At 37.1% G+C, this 18,945-nt stretch overlaps 1 protein-coding gene across 1 annotated transcript in view; it reads right to left on the bottom strand.

The window, feature by feature from the left end:
- The window catches only part of Mid1 (midline 1), a 374,802-nt gene that overhangs the window by 288,253 nt on the left and 67,604 nt on the right, over positions 1-18,945 (bottom strand). The gene's annotated exons all lie outside the window — the stretch shown is intronic.

Consider the following 18,945-nt stretch of genomic DNA (forward strand, 5'->3'; position numbering starts at 1 on the left):
GGATTATCCCTGATGGTTTTAGGACCATCCTTACTCATAACTGCATTATGCAACATGTGGAACATGATGCATGTTTCCATCACCAGAAATACCTCTGTTAATAGTCAACATTTTCCCATTGTCTGTTCCAGGCTTCTCTGAAATTTCCACCAAGTATATTCTTCCTTAGAAGAGGACTGTGTCCAAGCTGACAAACTTCAGACATTATATGAAAGAGGAAGGTATAAAGGATCTCAGCAAAGATGTAATAACTACAACAGGATGACTGTGAAGAGAAGACCAGGGTTTTGCCATCTAATGCAGGCTAGCAGCAATGGCATTTTCTATCAGCTTGGTAAAATTCAAACTCTTAAGTCTTATCTCAGGCTTACTGCTTAAGAGTTTAGCAGGGCACTTTACAAGCACACAGTACAGGCCATAAATTGATCTTGGAGAAAAAAAGAATGCATTGAGGAACAGAGATGGCCAAATCAAAAATGAAAAAATAAAAAAGGAGTAAAAAATTTTTGGCAAGAACTATTCTAGAGTAATATTCTAGTCACTCATTCCCAAAATGCTTGGACTTGTGATTCAAAGTGCTCACAGAACTGTTTCCAGCCAACATTCAGCCAATCAGTTTCCATCATTCTGCTGAGGACAAACAAGCTACCTCCATTTAAACAAGACTTAGATTATTCTCCTAGAAATAATTTGACTCTACATCTCCTCTGGATCACACGTGTTCCTTCCAACTTCTCTTCTGCCTCCTGCACTTACAGACATCCTTAAATTTTTGTGAGATTAGAAAAGTCCTTGATTGCTGGCCATGGTGGCACATTGTAGAAAGAAGTACCCATAAATTCAAAGACAGCTTGGAAAACAAAACCCATTCCTGGTAGCAACCACCCACTGAGTTTAGTAGACACCAATTAGATGGAGATTGGTCCTTGGAAGAACTGCTACGAGTTCAAAGCCAATATTATAACTTCCTGGTGAACAATGTAAGCATATGCCTCATGGGTACCTAGTATCATTTTCAAATCCATGACCATCTTCAAACTTAATGACAATGAAAAGTTCAACTTCAGGGTTGTCTTGTGGGAGAAGTGGTTGAGATGTCAGTTTTTACTTACACGTGTATACTCTAAGCCAACTTTGTTTAATGGGAAACTAGTTCAGAATGTGGGATGAGCACAATGGTCTTCCCTTTTTGCCACAGTAATGGCAGGTGGTGATGCTGCACCCTCACCAAAAATTGTGAAATGTCAATGTGGAATTTGTTGTACTATATAGATAAACTTCTTATTTAAAAGTGTTCACTGGACAAAAAGTGAAAAAAAATCATGCCCATTGTTGACAACCTGTCAGAATTTTCCTCTCTGACATCTGCAGAAGCTGATGAAGCAACGTCCAATTCCCTACAGATTTTCCATTCCTTTTCTTGAGCCTTGCGAAGCAAGTTAGCTTTACTTGCAAACAAGTGACTTCACATGACAACAGGATTAAGAAAGTCTTTTTTTTCCCCTGTAATATGCCAGCACCGGTATAGTACTGTGACCCAATGTATTTTTTTTTTTACTTTGCATACTTCAAATATTCTTTTAAGCTTAGAGATCTTGTCTAAGTTATCCACAGATCTTATGCTTCATGTTGGCACCTGAAAATATGCTAATCACAGTAGTTTAGTCAAAGAGATTTCAGAAACAAAAATAATAAAATGCAGGACTATCTCTATTGCTCCTTAAATAGTCCTGCAAGGAGAAATCATAGAGACCAGTTGCTGAATATTTTCCTTGGCTTCCAAAGTGTGCAGATTTCTGTATCCCTTGTAGGGAACTGGTGCCCAGGTAAGGAAGTTGTTCTACATACAGTACAGTTTGCTAATTGATAACAGGTTTTTCTTTCTTTCTCTGACCTCACCATTCAGAATTTTGATCCTTACTACAATTTCCCTTCATTTAAAAATCCTCAAAGGATTACATTTAACATGTTCTGTTATAACACCCTTACTGGCACTACGAATCCCCTTGCATCTGATAATGTCTGTGTTAGAATAGGTGTAAGGACTTTCCTTCTCTGTATGAGCAGTCCCTCTCTCAGGCGCCTATTGATTCTGACCTGTATTTGTCTAAGTGGTTTTTGGGATGCCAGGAGCAATAGATAAAGGACCCTCTCATGGGAAAAGAAGTATGGAAATTGAACTCTTAAAAGACAAATGAGTGCTAAGCCCCCAGCTTTTGTGGGTAAATCTCTGGAAGTCACAGTTTTGCTAAATGCTGGAGGGAGTTGGTTATGTAACTCAAGGAACAAATGGGATGTTATATATTTGTTTGGCCAAAAAGACTGTCTTCCCTAATAAGCAAATTATTGATTATAAACTGTTAGGATTCCTTTGGAGTCCTGTGGCCAACCATATTATTCTGTCTGCCTTAAATGTCTCCTATGTTCCCATGCCAAAGACCTTATGAAATTTCCACTGGAAAAAAATGAGTAGCAAATTTGGGTCTCCGTGCTCATATATAATTTCAGATTTCATTAATGGTTATTAAGTATATGCCCTGAGGATGGATAAAATTCCTCATATGAATGGAAAGAGAATTGAATTTATAAATAAGGTGACTCTGTTTTCAAGGACTGTTCATTAGACATATCCAGGACACATTTTAAAAAGCATTTAAATGAGAGGTGTTTAAAATCTCACGGGAATAAAGGCAGGCCATGTTGGGAAAAGATAGTCCTGTACAAAAGTTCTAACAATGACTAAGTCTGAAAGATTCTATTGTGTCTAGAGTTTGAAAATGAATTTTCCAGAAAATTTTAAAACATTATAAACAATTTCAATTTGTGGCTTGAGAGACATGTATTTAGAAAATACGGACTGATCTATTTGTTAGAAGCAAACCGGATGCTAAATATTTTTGGAATGTTTTTTACTTAATAACCATTCAAGAATCATGATTGTGGATGTGGTAAAGGAAGCTACATTAAGTAATCTTGACTATGCAAAGCCTCTTGAAGTTTTAGGTCATAAAGAAACATAACAAAGCCAATGTATTTTTCGTAAGACTTGTCAAAAGTCCAAGCAAGCAGTTCAAATCCTCTTTAGTTCCATTCCAAATCTCCTGAAGACTATACATCCATTTGTATGGTTATAGTTTAATGAGAATAAGTATGCAAAGACTCTTTGAAATAGGCATTTAGGTTGTCAAACTGAATAAAAAAGAGCAGTTGGATTTCGTTTCACTTTTCATGTTATAAAAGCAAATGAAATACTTGCCCATGTACTGAATTTCCTTGGAGAGATGTTGGCAAACTGTACATACTTTAGTATCGGATGAGTTCTCTGATATCTATTTATGCCAAAGGATCTAGAGTGGTGTAAAATATTTAAATTATGTCTCATGGTATTTTTTGAAATTTCGTCTTTAAATAAAAATAATTCTAAAATGCAGAGAAACTTGAGATCAATAAAATGTTCCCTGCCACGAGATCATTTATTCATTTCCTGAATGGAAGGAAGCATAAGAAGTGATTAGCCCTTTCTCTGTCCTCTGTCCCTGTCCCCCTACCCGACTCCCCCTAAAAAAATGTGAATAGCTGAACTTGAGGGACCATGGATACCACTGATAGTTCCACAATTGCTCTAAGGAGAAAAAGTACACATCACACACACACACACACACACACACACACACACACACACACACACACACACACTCACAAAGGAAAAGAAAAAGGTGAGACTTACTAGTCCAAACCTATTATTATTTCATTGCACAATATATCAAACATAATTTTAATTTTTATTACTTTCCCAGGTAGCCAAAGTTCAGAGGCTGAGACCAAACATATAAATGAGCTGGATTTGGGGCAAACTTGAAACTATTTTTTCTTTTAAATTTGATTTTCAAAGATGTTTTCAACCAGGTGGTTGCTTATACCGGAAGTCCAATTCCAGAGACACAGTTGGAAAAGTTTGAAAAAGTCAGGCTAATGCTAAAACAATTTGATACAAAAGAGTAAGAGTGAAAATGATAATAAACATTCTATTTACTTGGTTATATGGTTTAAGTTTGTCAATTGATAACTTAACAGAAATGCTTTGGAAAATAAATAAAAGGCAATATGAATTCAATACTAAGAATTCATTGTTCTACAAAGCAATAAAAAAACTTACTTTCCTCCATGAAGCAGGAATAAAAAGTAGAAAGTGAAAAGCAAAATGTTCAAAGATTTTCATTTCTCATTGTATAGATTCTTTGTTGTTACAGAGTTGCTAATCAGAGACAGTAAGTGGCCTGGCAATGAATAGGGGAAAATGAGTTTTAAAAGCCAACAACCTCAATACTAAATGATGCATTCATGTAGCTGGAGCAGGTTACTAATTTTGTTTTGTTCTGGTTTTTGGTTTTGTTTTGTTTGCTTGTTTGTTTCTTTGGTCACTTCACATTGAGCATGAGAAAAAGAACAGATTTATCCCTGATTCTTGGCAAAGACATTGGTAAAAGGCAGATCACCATATAACCAAAACAGAATCCCAGCATCCCTAAGCCAGAGGTCCTTATCAGCATCATAAAAGCTCAGGTGGCAGCTGTGGAATTCCGGATGAGCTAATAAATACGGAGCAAGCTAGGCTCCTTCAGCAGGAAAGAATGTCAACAATTTCCTAGTGGACTCCTGCGAGTGCCTTGTGGTCCCATCTCCTTATAGTTCTCACTGACACAGACACATAAGCAACAACTCAGTAAACTAACAAAAGAGTTTCAGAGATTTCAGAATGCCAGAGATGGCTTATTGACCTAAAGAAATTCAAGGACATTCTCAAGTTTGGACAATTAGTGAAAGCGGGGGTGGGTATCCTTTTTGTTTTCTGTTGCCGAATGATTTCCCATACATCCACATGCTTAAAAAATAAGAAGTGGGAGAGAAAGACAGCTCAGCAGTTAAGAGTGCTATTCTTCCAGAGGGCCTAGGTTCAATTCTTAGCACGTACATGGCAGCTCACAACTGTCTGTTACTCCAGTTCCAGGAGATCTGACATCCTCCCAAAGACATACACAAAGACACAATACCAATGCGCACAATATAAAACTAAAGAAATCTTTAAAATAATTTGAAAAATTACAAGGAAGCAGAAAAAGTAGGTGTTCTTTATAAAACATATCCAATGAATGGGATTTATAAACTGGTTTTCTTTTTATTTTATGTGCTTTGAGTGTTTTGCTGTCATGTATGCATGTGCACTACATATGTGAAGTGGCTGAAGAGACTAGAAGAGGCCATCAAATGCCCTGGAACCGGAGTTGCAGATGGTTTTGAGTCATTATATGATTGCTGGGAACTAAACCCAGGTCCTATATAAGAAGAGCTTAGGGCTCTTAAGCCCTGCGCCATCTCCCAATGAATGAAATTTTACTGTGTTATGTGGACCTGTTACCAGTTTCCTTGATAATATGTTCTTGCATAGCAAATTAATTACCAATGTATAAAGGATATAATCATATTCTGTACATATGTATCTGTGCATACATATTGCCTCACATAGAGAATTGAAATTAACACTATATAACAAACAGTCATTTATAGTAGAGGGGGTTTCTGTAGTCCATATAGTCTTTTTCAGAAGGAGAAAAAAAACTTGTGCTATTTACTTACACAAGGTTTTACAACAAGTTCCAAGACTATATGATGATAAATATAGTATAGTAATATATATGTGAAATAAAAGTAATGCATTGTTTAGAACTAAGTAAACATTCATAAGCAGCTTTTCATTCTTGGAAACATATTTCACATAGAGTAACAAGACTGATTTTTATCTATTATGCTAAACCATGTAGTGGATAAAAATGACAAGTAAATCATGTAGGCTCTGTAGAGTCAGAGAATTTGCAGGCAGAGAGAAGGGCCTTTGGGACTACACAGTCTGATTCTCTTGCTTCACAGACAGGAGCCTGAGATCATGGACATTCCTATTACATGAAGTCATGCACACAAGCTCGGGTCAAGGCTCTATGTATGTGTGCATCATAAGAAGGATATATACGTGCACACAAGTACTCAGAGAAAGAAACGACATGCAAAATAGTGCAACAGGAAGCTGTGGTACTGTTTCATTTCCATTTTCTTTTTCCTTTCTTTTTTTTTCCAGAGAAGAAAACTAACATTGCACTGAAGAGAAACTGCTCAAATGAGAAGTCTAGCCTTTCTCTGGAGGGCTGAACACTCAGGTGTCAGATATGGACTTCCAGATACAGTCACAGTAATAGGAGGAAAGAATTCTCTTATAAAGATGCCTGGAAATTGGCCAGGACACTGAGTCCAAATAGTATTGCCAGTCTATGTCTGAGTTGTACTTAGAAACTAACTGGGACATTCTCATTCAGTGTGTGTGTGTGTGTGTGTGTGTGTGTGTGTGTGTGTGTGTGTGTGTTGTGCAGGAGTGCTTAGCAGTTTGTGTGTACTCATGTACACATGTACATTGTAATACTAAAGGTCTAAATAGATGTCTTCTTTCATTATTGTCCACCTTGCTTTCGAGGCATCTGGGACTCACCTATTGGGTGAAACTGGATAGGTATTAAGCTCCAGAGATCTGCCTGTCCCCATAATAGAACCATGGATACATATTCTGTATATTCTATTTCCCCATAATAGAACTATGGATGGACCAGGCCTGACTTTTTACTTGTGTTCTGGATTCTGAAGTCATAGCTTCATGATGTGGCAAGTACTTTAGTAAGGCATCTATCTCCTCAGGCTTTTGACCTGTTTCAAAGCCTTCTTCTTTTGACCTGTCCTTGCTGTGAGTCTCAGAACTCAGTTTCTCTGTTCCTCTTCTCATTGCCTTTCTCATTGCTAGCAATAGCTGGAGGACATGATAAAACCAACTGCTGGTCCAACCTTCAGGCTTCCAGATTGAGGCAGTGTGGCTAGGGCCTCCAAATTTTCATTTTAACAAGTGTCAAGGTGTTGCTGCTCTTAATGTTACATAGATCACAATTGGATATAACACATTGCACATTTGCAAATTAGATTTGTAGAAATCAGATTATTGAGTTGATAAATGAAAAAAAAAACACTATCTTTCTTTTTCATCCTCCCTCCCTTCCTTTCTTCAAAAACAGCTATCATTGTGTGAGCCAGGCTGTTCTAGAAATTGCTATGTAGGACAGGCTGGCCTGAAACTAACATATAATCCTTAGGCTTTAGCCTACTGAATGCTAGTATTAAAAGTATGTGCCACCATGCCATGCTGAAAATGACACTCAATTAATTAGAATCTATAGCGGGTGTGTACGTTTGTCACCTACAGATGAAAGTGGTGGCAAAGTGGGAGGCTTCAAACATTGCCATCAGGAAAATATTGACAAGTATCCATTAGAGAAACTTTCCAAAGAGGGGTTTAAATGATCTCCATATGCAACATCAATGGGACGGAATGCCTAACAAAAGCAGTTACAGCGATAAAAACCTACAGCGATAAAAACCTTGGTGAATAATCGCTGCAATTGTTGAGGTTTATGTATGTAGTTCCAAAATGATTGGAGAGTTTTTACAAGTCATTTTCGGGCCAAATTAAGTATTTCTGAAGCTATCTCACTAGAAAGGAACTTGTTGATTGTTGAAACTTTCCATCTTGCTTCTTTATCTTTAAAAGAAAAGTACTGTATGGTTTAATTTTTATCTTATGTGTACGAGTGTCTTCCCTGCATGTATGTGAGTACTACTTGCATACCTAGTGTGCACAGAGGCCAGAAGAGAGTGTCGGATCCCCCTGAAACTGGAGTTACAGATGATTGTGAGTTATCATGTGGGAAACTGAGAACTGAACCCTGGGTCCTCTCTAAGAGTAGCCAGTGCTCTTAGCCACTGAGTAACCTTTCCAACCCAGAAAAGTATTATCCAGTTTAAACTGGACATTTTTATTCTTGGATTTTCCTTTTAATGGAACTTGTCTAAATGAGCAAACAAATAATCTGCTCAGGCGTGCTGTTCTGAACAATGCAGTTATTTATAAAATAAAGTTTCTATCTTGTCATAGTTTAATAAAACAAAAAGATCATCTCCATACAGTTTTAAGAGCAACTTAGCAGCTGCATATGTAGCAGAGTACTGTGAAGGCTTGTTTCCCCAGTGTAAGGAAAAGCTAGGGTGTTGAGGTAGGAGAGGGTGGTTGTGAGGGGGAGCATCCTCATAGAAGGAGGGTGAGGGGGGACGAGAGAGGAGGGACCCTGGAAATGGGCTACCATTTGAAATGTAAATACATAAAATATCCCATAAGAAAAGAAAGGAAAAACTTTGCTTTCGTCCTGAGAAATGGCTTTAAACCCTATTAAGGTCAATCCACTGCACCTTAATTTCCTTTGCACTTTGCATAAAGCACTGGCTTATTTTTCCTCACAAGCTACACAGTAGCCATATTTGTAGGTTGGTTTCTTTATTCTCAGCATCCTCATCTGAATCTGTAAGCCACTGACAGTTTTGTCAGATTTCCAAATGGTCCCATATCTTCTTGAAAATAATATTTAAACAGTAACTACCAGTATGTTACTAGCCCCCAAATGTAATTAAGAGAGATTTAACATCTTGTCAAGCTTTAGGAAAACTTGAAAAAACTTCTTTCCCCTTCTGCCCCTGAAAAAACTTAAGTTGAGAAAATTTAAAGAAGGCAAGTCACAAATTATACCCATCCAGTAAGCAGACGAAGTAAGCTATTTAAAATATGTACACGGTTAATTAATTTTGCACTGACAGGCAAATGGTTACAGATGTTCCTATGAGATAACCTTTCCCATTTTGAGTCTTATCTTGTAAAGTATTTCTTTCCTTCTTGGGAACTCTGATACTTAAACAATTCTCTGTCTTTGTCTCTGTGTTTCTGTCTCTGTTCTCTGTCTCCCTGTCTCTCTGTCTCTGTCTCTCTCTCTCTACTTTGTGTGTATGTGTGTGTGTGTTTGTGTCTGTGTATGTGTTTCTCTGTGTTGCTGCCTTTCTTTCTCTGTATGTGCACATGTCTCTATGTCTCTATTTCTCTGCTTCTCTGTCTGCCTATCTCTAGTTCTCTCCTCTGTTTCTCTCTCTCTCTCTCTCTCTCTCTCTCTCTTGGGCAATAACAACACATAAATACACTGTTCTAATTTGGTAAATTTGCTAACTATAAAGGAATGGTTGAAATGCTGTCACCTTTCTAGGAAAATTTTTGAAGTTATGTGAGAAGTTATTCCCATTGCCAAGAAGATATAATTCTTTTTGGCAATACCTGTACTTGGCATTACAGTTTCATATTTAAAGAAGATGGAGGAAATGGTGGTGATGGTGGCTGGAAGCACAACTTTGATGTGGTGCATCTAAGCTGTGGGTGAAATGACTATTTTCAGAGCTTCCCCTGCAATGTGAAGGGGTTGACAACAGGGTCACATAGATAACCAAATTACTTTCTGTAATGATGTGAGATGAGTCCTTCTGGTGGTGTGACCTTCGTCCCTTTCTTCCTTCCCCTTCAATCATGTCTCTTTCACTGCTTGCACCACAGGATGCTCTCCTCTAGTCTTTGGACTATCTGAAACCTCTCCTCTCCTTACTCAGAAGAAAGCTCTGCTTCTCCACTATTTCCCTTCTCCAGTTTTCCCCTAGATGTCTATGCCATTCACTTCACCATGCTTTATGCTCTATACTCAAATTGCTGCACCTGGGACAGAAACTCAAGTCCCCATTTTCTTTTTCTTTTTCTTTATTTTTTTCGGAGCTGGGGACCGAACCCAGGGCCTTGCGCTCTCTAGGCAAGCGCTCTACCGCTGAGCTAAATCCCCAACCCTGTTGTTTCTTTCTTTCTTTTCTTTTTTTTTATTGGATATTTTCTTTTTTTCTTTTTTTCTTTTTTTTTTCTTTTTTTTCGGAGCTGGGGACCGAACCCAGGGCCTTGCGCTTCCTAGGCAAGCGCTCTACCACTGAGCTAAATCCCCAACCCCTCAAGTCCCCATTTTCAACTGTTCTTTGCATGGACAAGTAAGCACTTGTGTTTTCCTCTCCAGCAGAAGGATCTGTGTGGATTGTAAAGTATAACTTCTGTGTAGAGAGAAAAACTATTCTGAACAAGTGTACTCACCTGCCAACTGTATTAGTCAAGAGCTGTAAGATGGAAATGTGAGCTGGACGTAGCTGACTCCTAAAGACAATGGACCTCCTGAATGAGCTCTGGGTTGGTCAGCCATCTGATCATGAGCATCAACAAAATTCTTCTAGTTGAGGTGCAAATGGCCACCTCTGTGACATCCTTAGACAAACTAGGAAGCACTTTCCCTAAGAATCTAATTTTGGGTGTAAATGGGTCAAAAAAAAAAAAAAACCGAAACAAAACCTGTCAGCCACCAAACACAAAGTGTGTGGATAAAGTTCTAGTCAGGGGAAGTCTAGTCAAAGTGAAGGCTTCCTTTATGGGCAAATACAAGCACATACTGCCTTTGAGAAATGTGGGGTTCCACCATTCTGCAATAGTTCCTGCGAACATTGCACTTTGTCTCTTCCTTTGCCTGCAATCTTTAGTACAGTTCCCTGCATTACAAGTAGAAGAATGTAATATTACTTACATTTCTCAGTCAAATACTGGACAACAATTATTTTCTTGGATATGACCTGAGTACCATAGAAAAAAAAATTGACATTTCTTTTTATGTGATCTCCACAAACTGCTCCAATACAGGCTTCTTTGCAGATGTATTGTTTGGAAAGGAGGATGTAAATAGGAGTTGCCTTTGTCTTGTGGAACAAAACAACCCAAGCCAAAATGACTGCACTGTTTTGCAGAAACTGTTTGCTTTGCTCTAAGTGCCTGTGACTCCTTGGGAAAGTCAATAATTGCCTTGCTTTCTCTTCTGTCATGAGTGGGATGCATAGAATATTTACACCAATCAATACCTCCTGCCTTGAAACAAATTGTCTCAGCTCTGCTATCACTTTTATTTTCTATGAATGACCATATAAGTGCCTGGGAATGGCAGGAAGCTATTATCTTATCACACAGCCGAGATCATTATCTCCCACTCAGCAAAGCACACAGCAAAGGAATAATTTCTTTTACCAAAATGTAGATTAATATTTTTAAGTGAATTGCTACAAGAGTCTATTGATGTGGATCATGTGCTCTATTCCTATTTTTTTATGATCATACACTTCCACATTTACTTTCTTGCGCACTATTTTTTTTTCTAAGTGAAATATATGTTGCTTTTCTTAATTGGTAACAAATTATTTAATCCAGTGAAACCAGGTGCCCACAGTGTCTTATTCTCTCATCAAGTACATGAGAGTGCTGGCTATTGTTAGGGCTACGTTTATAATAAAACAGAAATCAGGTGGTGGAACAGAGTCTATGGAATCCTTTGTAAGGCTGTCTTTCAAGATATCACTACGGACTCACGGTCTCAACTTGTGATCAGGATGAGACATGCAGATAAACTACACAGAGTGTAATGTAGAACACAGAATTTATTGCAGGGTAAAGTAGAGCCAAAGATGTACATTTTAGGGAGAGTTTATATTATTTCTAAAGCCACTAGAACAAGCATCTTTTCCTCAGGGACTTTGTTCAATTCAGGTGATTGACAAGCCTGTTTGGATTTCCTGCTACAGAGGCAGGCAGTGGTATGTCTTTGTTCTTTATCATAAAGCCTCCTGCTAGACAGGAATCTTGTAAGGCTTATGGCTCCTGGAATCGGGTTTAGATAGTTATCTATTAATGACATTCTGGGCAGTTGAAGATGTCACATTTTTCTCCAGTCCGGGCCAGAGATAGGATTCACGTCTCATTTCTTTGACCCCTCTAACAACTAATTGTAGTTCTTGGTTTTACAGAATATTGATTATGAAGGAAGAGTTTAACTACAATATCCCCAAAGTCTGTTAATATTTAACAAGATACCTAAGGCCTCCATGTGGCTCTCATATGTAACTCTTTGTGAATAATGGTAATTGGGTATTTCTTTTCTTTCAACACAATTTCAGTGGAAAATACAGACAGTTCTGGACCTGGCTTGCAGATAACCCTAAATTCAACATTTGTAATAAGATGTTTTAAATTTCAAATTAATGAAATCTTGGCTGTGCTCCACTCTCCTTATCTAGAACCCTGGGTGGGCATAGTGAACTTCTTTGCCTCTTCACTTGACCATATGAGTTCTTTTGGCTCATGAAATAGAGAAGTGACAGTGTTCCAACCAGGAACCCAGGCTTCAAGGTTTCTCCTTGCCTTTCAATCTGTTATTTTGCCATAGGGGTGCCTGCCTGGGCTAGGTTGTTTGTAGTTACTCAATGACAGACATTTAGAGCAAAGCTCGCCCAAAGCCAAACAAGAATTAACTTACTCTCAGTGGATTGATTGGCAGATTTGGGAGATGTAATAAATGATGCTTTTTTTTTTCAATCATTTAAATGGTAATGGTGACTTGTTTTGTGGCCTAAGCTAGCTCGTATGTCCTTAAATCACTATTATAAAGATTTAATTCAAAGCACTGATTGATAGCCATCCATTTCTTGATCTTACTTTTAAATTTGACACAGCATCATATTCATATTATTCAATGCTATCCCAAGAATTCTAAGACTAATAGAAGGAAAAGTTCCATCCTAAGAGAGTTTGAATAAAGGGGAAGGTCCCTCGGTTTTTAGAGTCTCCACTGGTCTGTATGTAAAACAAGAATTAAAATAAGTAGGGCTGGGAAAATCCCCCAGCATTTAAAGCACTTGCTATTTAAGTAATATGTACAAAGGCATCTATTTAGATCTCAGGAACCTCTATAAATGTCAGTTGGGTGTGGCAGTTACCTATAATTACAGCTCCCTGGAAATGAAGACAAAGGATTCAAGAGCAAGCTGACTAGAGAGACTAGGAGCAAAGGTGAACTCTGGGTTCAACTGAGAGAATATATACAGCAAAGAATAAGGTAGAGAAAAAGTTTCCCAACATAAAATGGATTCTATATACATGTGTGCATACATGTCACACAGACATACTCATAAAAGAGAAATAACAACACTTAAAATATTTAGATTGAAAATTAGGAATCAGTTGATGAAACATGTACTTTGTCCATCATGATATAGTAACACTAGCTATTATTAGAGAAAATCTATGTATGCATGAGTTGTTCTTTCTATCTTAATTTCTCTTTAACTTTTCATTTTATTTTATTTTATTTTTGCTTATTTTTCTGACTTTGCATCCATAGCCTCTCTCTCTTCCTTGCCTCAAATCTTCTGAAAAATTCAAGTATTAACAGGACTACCAATCTAAATGTTTTCCATGTTGAACTTCTTTCTAGGCCTCTGAAAGTTCCCCGTGATGGTACTGGATAACACCATTCTTACTGGCCCTCATCATTTTAGCAGGCTCTCACACATACTCAGTAATCACCATGATTTACCCCACTGAGTCCTGGCTAACACTTTTCATCCTATAAGAAATGCTAGGCACAGGGACACACATTGTTTGAGCTTGCATTCTTCCAGCTGCTGAACATTCTAAAGAAGTATTCATATACAAGTACAGTTTGGTGTGCAGATGTTGGTGAATAGATTACAAAGACCTCCATGGTAGCACTGAGGTTACTGAAGAGTAAACTCAATCTGGGTCATTTTCCCCCTACTTTTCCATTGCTAAAAATGTGTCATTTAGCAAAATGGGTTTCAGTATTCTTACAGTGCAACATTGACTTTAATATGTACTTTAATCTATCTTTAATTTCAAAGAACAATACTCTGAGATACAGTGTGGCTGCCCAGATGACACTTTTGGTGATACAAGATGCAGGTGTCCCTGTATTCAATTTAATAGCTAAAAGAAATGACTTAAAAGTAGTACAAGTTTGATCAAACAATATGTTTTCCTTCCATTTCCGTGCCTGCCTATACTCCCAGATTTAAGACTCTATTTGCTTCTACTGAGAAGATGTTGATTATGGTTTCAAAGCATTATAGACAAAAATGTTGCCAATTTGGGCTTTTAAGAATTCTAATTTGTCACTCTTAATGTAAAGATGTGAAGAGCCAAGAAATTTATATGAAACTGGAGGACTGATTTGAAAAATAAGCATGTTTTTTACATTTTTATTCGCACCCATCATGTGACAATAAATGGATGTTTTTAAAAGCAAAATTTATTTTCTGAAGAGATGGCTCAGTAACAATGCTTACTGCTCTTCGAAAGGACCCAAGTTCAGTTCCCAGCATCATTGTTGAGCTACTCACAACAGCATCTTGGATCTAGCACCTTCTTCCAGCCTTTGAAGGCATTTGCATTCATGTGCACAGACACACACACACACACACACACACACACACACACACACACACACACACACAAGCACACATACATAAACACATGTGAATAAAAATAAAACTATACTTTAAAAGTAAGATTTAGGTAACAATTACTAATGAAAAAGCTAAAAGCTGACACTAGGAAGTAAATTGTCTAATGCAATTGATTGCTAACAACAAAGAATATAAAACAACAACAAAATAAATAAATAAATCAACACTCAATTCCTATAACCAGAGAATCCTGCCTTAGGGTCTGAGCAGGGCCTGCACTAAAACACCTTCCAACAGTTGAGAGGAGACAGGAAGAAAACTGGATGATATAAACAAAAGAAGCTAAAATTATACTATAGATGACCTATCATTTTGTTTCTGCCTTATGTAGGGGTGGTACTGATGTTAAGGTCCTGTTCCTCAATTGGTTCTTGATCCGTCAGTAAAGAAAACCATGCGCCAATTGCTGGGTAGGACTTCCAGGTCCCTGGAGGAAAAGGAAAACTGAAGGAAAGGAAAGGGGAGTTCGAAGTGTTTTGGAGAGAGGAGAACCAGGCAACCATGTGAGGTCTCAGGAAGAGTGGTAGGCTGTGGCAGCACCTATAGGTGGTCAGAGATGTCTAGCAGAGACTAGAACAACTGACTGACTAAAAGTTAGAGCAAGTGGGAGGAGTAGAACTAAGAGTAATGACAAGGGTATATATTCCAGGCAGGAGATAGTAGTGCCCAGCAATTGTGTCAAGAAGGCAAGTTGAAAATGAACAACTGTTGTGTGTGTCTGGGGATTTAAGGTTAGCTGGGAGGGGGCTGGTAGTGTGGCTGATTCCAGGAGTAAAGGCAGGTAGTGCAAAGATAGACACAACAGCCTCAACTGAACCAGTAGCCAACCCAGGTTAGTGGCTCTCAAAATTTATGCATATATTATTCTAATGGGGTGAGTTTGCTCTCAGATGACATTTTTCAATGACTATGGACATTTTATTTTGAGGTAGGGTTATACTATATAGCCCAGGCTGGTCTGTAACTCATGATCCTTCTGCCTCAGCCTCCTGAGAGCTAAATTTACATGTGTGTACCACCAGACCCTGTTTAGAAACATTTTTGGTTGTCATAGCTTGAGAAGGTACTAGTGTCATCCAGTGGATTAAGGATGTACAGGAGTCTACCATAGATTCTCTCTGCTGAGCACAGGAAAAGTACAAGTATCAAGCTTGACCCAGAGTTGCTGAAAGATTTGGAGATTTATGGTGAATTGCACAGCATCTCTCTATAAAAACAAGCAATTCTCACACAATAGCTGGTATGGCCTGTATGCAGGAACTAAACCAGAGCATTGAGATAAAGAACACAATGGAATAATTTTAGATTGTCTCTAAAACCAGTAGAGGCAAATTCAAATATCTTTAAGGATTTTCTTCCAGGAAAGCAAAAACAAAGCAAAACGACTTCTTTTAATCTAATTCAGATTAAAGAATTATAAACAGAAACACATTTGGAGTGGAACATTGACACAATGATATAAAAAACAGATCTCTCTTGAGGTTCAGAGAACATACTTTGGGTGAAAGTAGCCTTCACACCCCATATCATTAATCACAACCTCTAACCCAAAGCTATCCTTAATCAGCCTGCTATAAAAACTCAGACTTTAGTAACTTTATTCCTTTAGAAACTTTTATTAGCATCATTCATTAACATTTTTATTAACTTTAGTTATTTCTTTTAAGTTTATAAATACATTAGTAAACAGGGAGACAATCTGAGCATGTGGCTGATTATTTTTGTTTTTTTATATACTATTTTCACATTTTTCAGCTTTTTAAAATTATTATTTGTTTACTTTATATCCCTAGACAAAGCTTCTCCTCCCTCCTTTTCTCCTAGTCCTTCCCTCTTACCTTCTCTCCTCCCATCCATCCCTTCATCCCTTCTCCTAAGAAAAGGGGAGGCTTCCCATGGATATCAACCCACCTTAGCATATCAAGTTGCTATAGAAAATAGGCACATCTATTGAGGCTAAACAAGGGACACTCTAGTTAGAGGGAATGGATCCAAAGGCAGGCAGCAGGGTCAGAGACAACCTCTGCTCCTGTTGTATGGGTCCCATATGAAGACTGAACTACAGTTCTGTTACCTATGTGTAAGGGGCTTAGTTCTGTCCCATAGATGTTCTCCGGTTGGCAGTGACTGAAACTATTTTTAAACTATGTTTAAGACACTCCAATGCAGTAGAAAATGGCCATAATCACTTAGTCAATAAATATTTCTCAAATAAATTTATTAAGTTTTTGATACAATACAAAATTTCATATTGGTTTTAAATTTATGAATATAAGTGGAAAATTATAAGAGGATTTGACCATTTTGTGAATAATATTATACTCTTTAGATTATTTTCAATTCTCTAAATAACTTAGGCATTTAAAACGTTAATTATGTGAGAATATTTGAAAGTTTAAATGGAAAAGTAAATATTTGAAAATCTTAATGGTAGTAAATTGAAATATTTAAAGTTTAAGAACTAATGAAATTAAATGCACACATTTATTAAATAAATAAATATGTTTATTTGATTCATAAACTCTGCTAAAGTTTCTAAGGAAATTTCGTATGTTGAAGTTATATTTGCCTAATTTGATAGGTACTTGAGCAGAAGAAAAAAAAACTGAATATAGTGTCCTTCCTTATTATTGTAGACTAGAATGTATAAGACGTTATAGCTAATTAAGTTTATAAATAAGAACAAATGTTTGCATTCAGACAAACTCAAATACAATCCTAATCCAAACTCTCTATGAAAGCATATGTTCTCATTTTATACTAAAAGCTAATAAAGATATACACAGAAAAGTAACTTATAAGTTGAACCCAAAAGTTCAAGGAATATTTGGTTTTATAATTTTAGTATACTAATAGCCATTTAAAGCTTACATAAACACAAAGACTCCTTGCTACCCAAAGAAAAAAATGAACATAGAAATACTCAATTATAATACTGAAAAAATCATCAGTAAAACAAGTCTTATTTTTTTAGCAATCAAAGATTACTATTTTCACCAAACAAAATGGATGAATCACTTTAAATGTGCATGGACACTGTTGAACTGTTGTGGAAGAACACAGAATCACTTACCTCTTGTCATCCTATGTCACTAGTCCCACAGAGTGTCTGAAGCCCACATTGTGTGCAAAACGGAATCCACAAAGTGCTTTTTGGCCTTAGGCAAATACATAATGGTTCTCACTATGGCTCTTTCTTGAAACTTAGCCACTGTTGCAGACATTTGAAGAACATTAGTTCTGAAAGAATCTTTAGTATAACAGCATTCACTCTCCTCCTTTTTTTTCCCAAACAAAAAGCCTCACTTTTTTTTTCTGGAGAGGAGCCACGGCTGGGAATGATACCTGGGAGGAATGCTAGGTCTCCATCCAGAGCAAGTTAGAGGATATTTCCAGGAACTTACTCACACATTCTGTCCCAAATGTTAATTCATTAGGGCTCATTCCACAATATTTGCCATTTTTATACTGATAATCCTCAATGGAATCTTTAACTTGTAGAGTAGAATTGTACCAGAGTACCATGAAGCAAGTAGATGGACAGAATATATTTTGCAGGGAATTATAAGTGTATGAAATATACTTTTCCACCATAATTTTCTACTATTTTCAAATGATTTCAAGCCAGTGCCATCCAGCATTATGGCATGCAGAGGTCTATTATTTTATTTTCCCTTTCTGCTGTGCCTATTTTCAAAATGTATGCAAATACTCTGGTACATTGCAACAGTTAAAATTGGTAGTTTAGGCAGGCTCCATAAGAGTATAGAAAAACTAAAGTAAGAGCTCACCATTTTTTAAAAATCTTGACGTCAGAATAAATAAATAAATAAACAAACAAACAAATAAATAAGTAGAAAAACAAGGCACTCTCCATTTATCATAAAGCCACAAAGCGCCATCTATTGGCAATTTGTGTATGAGTGCTATAAAAGTAGTATCTCCTAATAAAGACATTTGATTTTGAGATAAGGGAGAAGCAAGCGCTGTCCTTTGTGTCTGGAATTCCCTTTGTCCCTGACACATGCCTGCCTTCTGAAATTCAGAGGTGGCAAGGCTTTCTTCAACATTAAATCTCTCCCATTTCTAGTAGAATTTAGTTTTCCTTTTTTTTCCCCAAAGAAGCACATATGAACCAAAGGTGCTTTGTGTTTGGCTTGGCTTTCAACAAATGGCATTTCTAAACAAAGATCAAATTCAACTCCTTCATGTTCTTTCCCCATTCCTGTTCTTTCCAATAAAGAGATTAAGTTCAAGCTTGCCAATGAATTAAGTCAAGTACACAGAGACTTTGACTCTTTGGATGGATCTCCATGAGGACTAGAAAGAAGGAAGGAAAAAAAATAATGGAGCATGAAGCATGCCCTTTACTACTCCCTAGCTTCATGCTGAAATTTGCAACAGCATTAGGGGGAATTGATTTTTGTACATTCAGCTGAGATGAAAAAGGTGAATTTTTAACCTCTCCTATTGTTTCTTTTGATGAGCAGGCATGAAATATATTGATATTATAGCAATAATATAAATATATATGAAACAGTCACTTTAGGGTTTTCTTTTCTTGTCTAAGAAATAACGAAAAATGCTGAACTGCCT

The sequence above is a fragment of the Rattus norvegicus genome, chromosome X (assembly GCF_036323735.1).
Source record: "Rattus norvegicus strain BN/NHsdMcwi chromosome X, GRCr8, whole genome shotgun sequence".
NCBI lineage: Eukaryota > Metazoa > Chordata > Mammalia > Rodentia > Muridae > Rattus > Rattus norvegicus.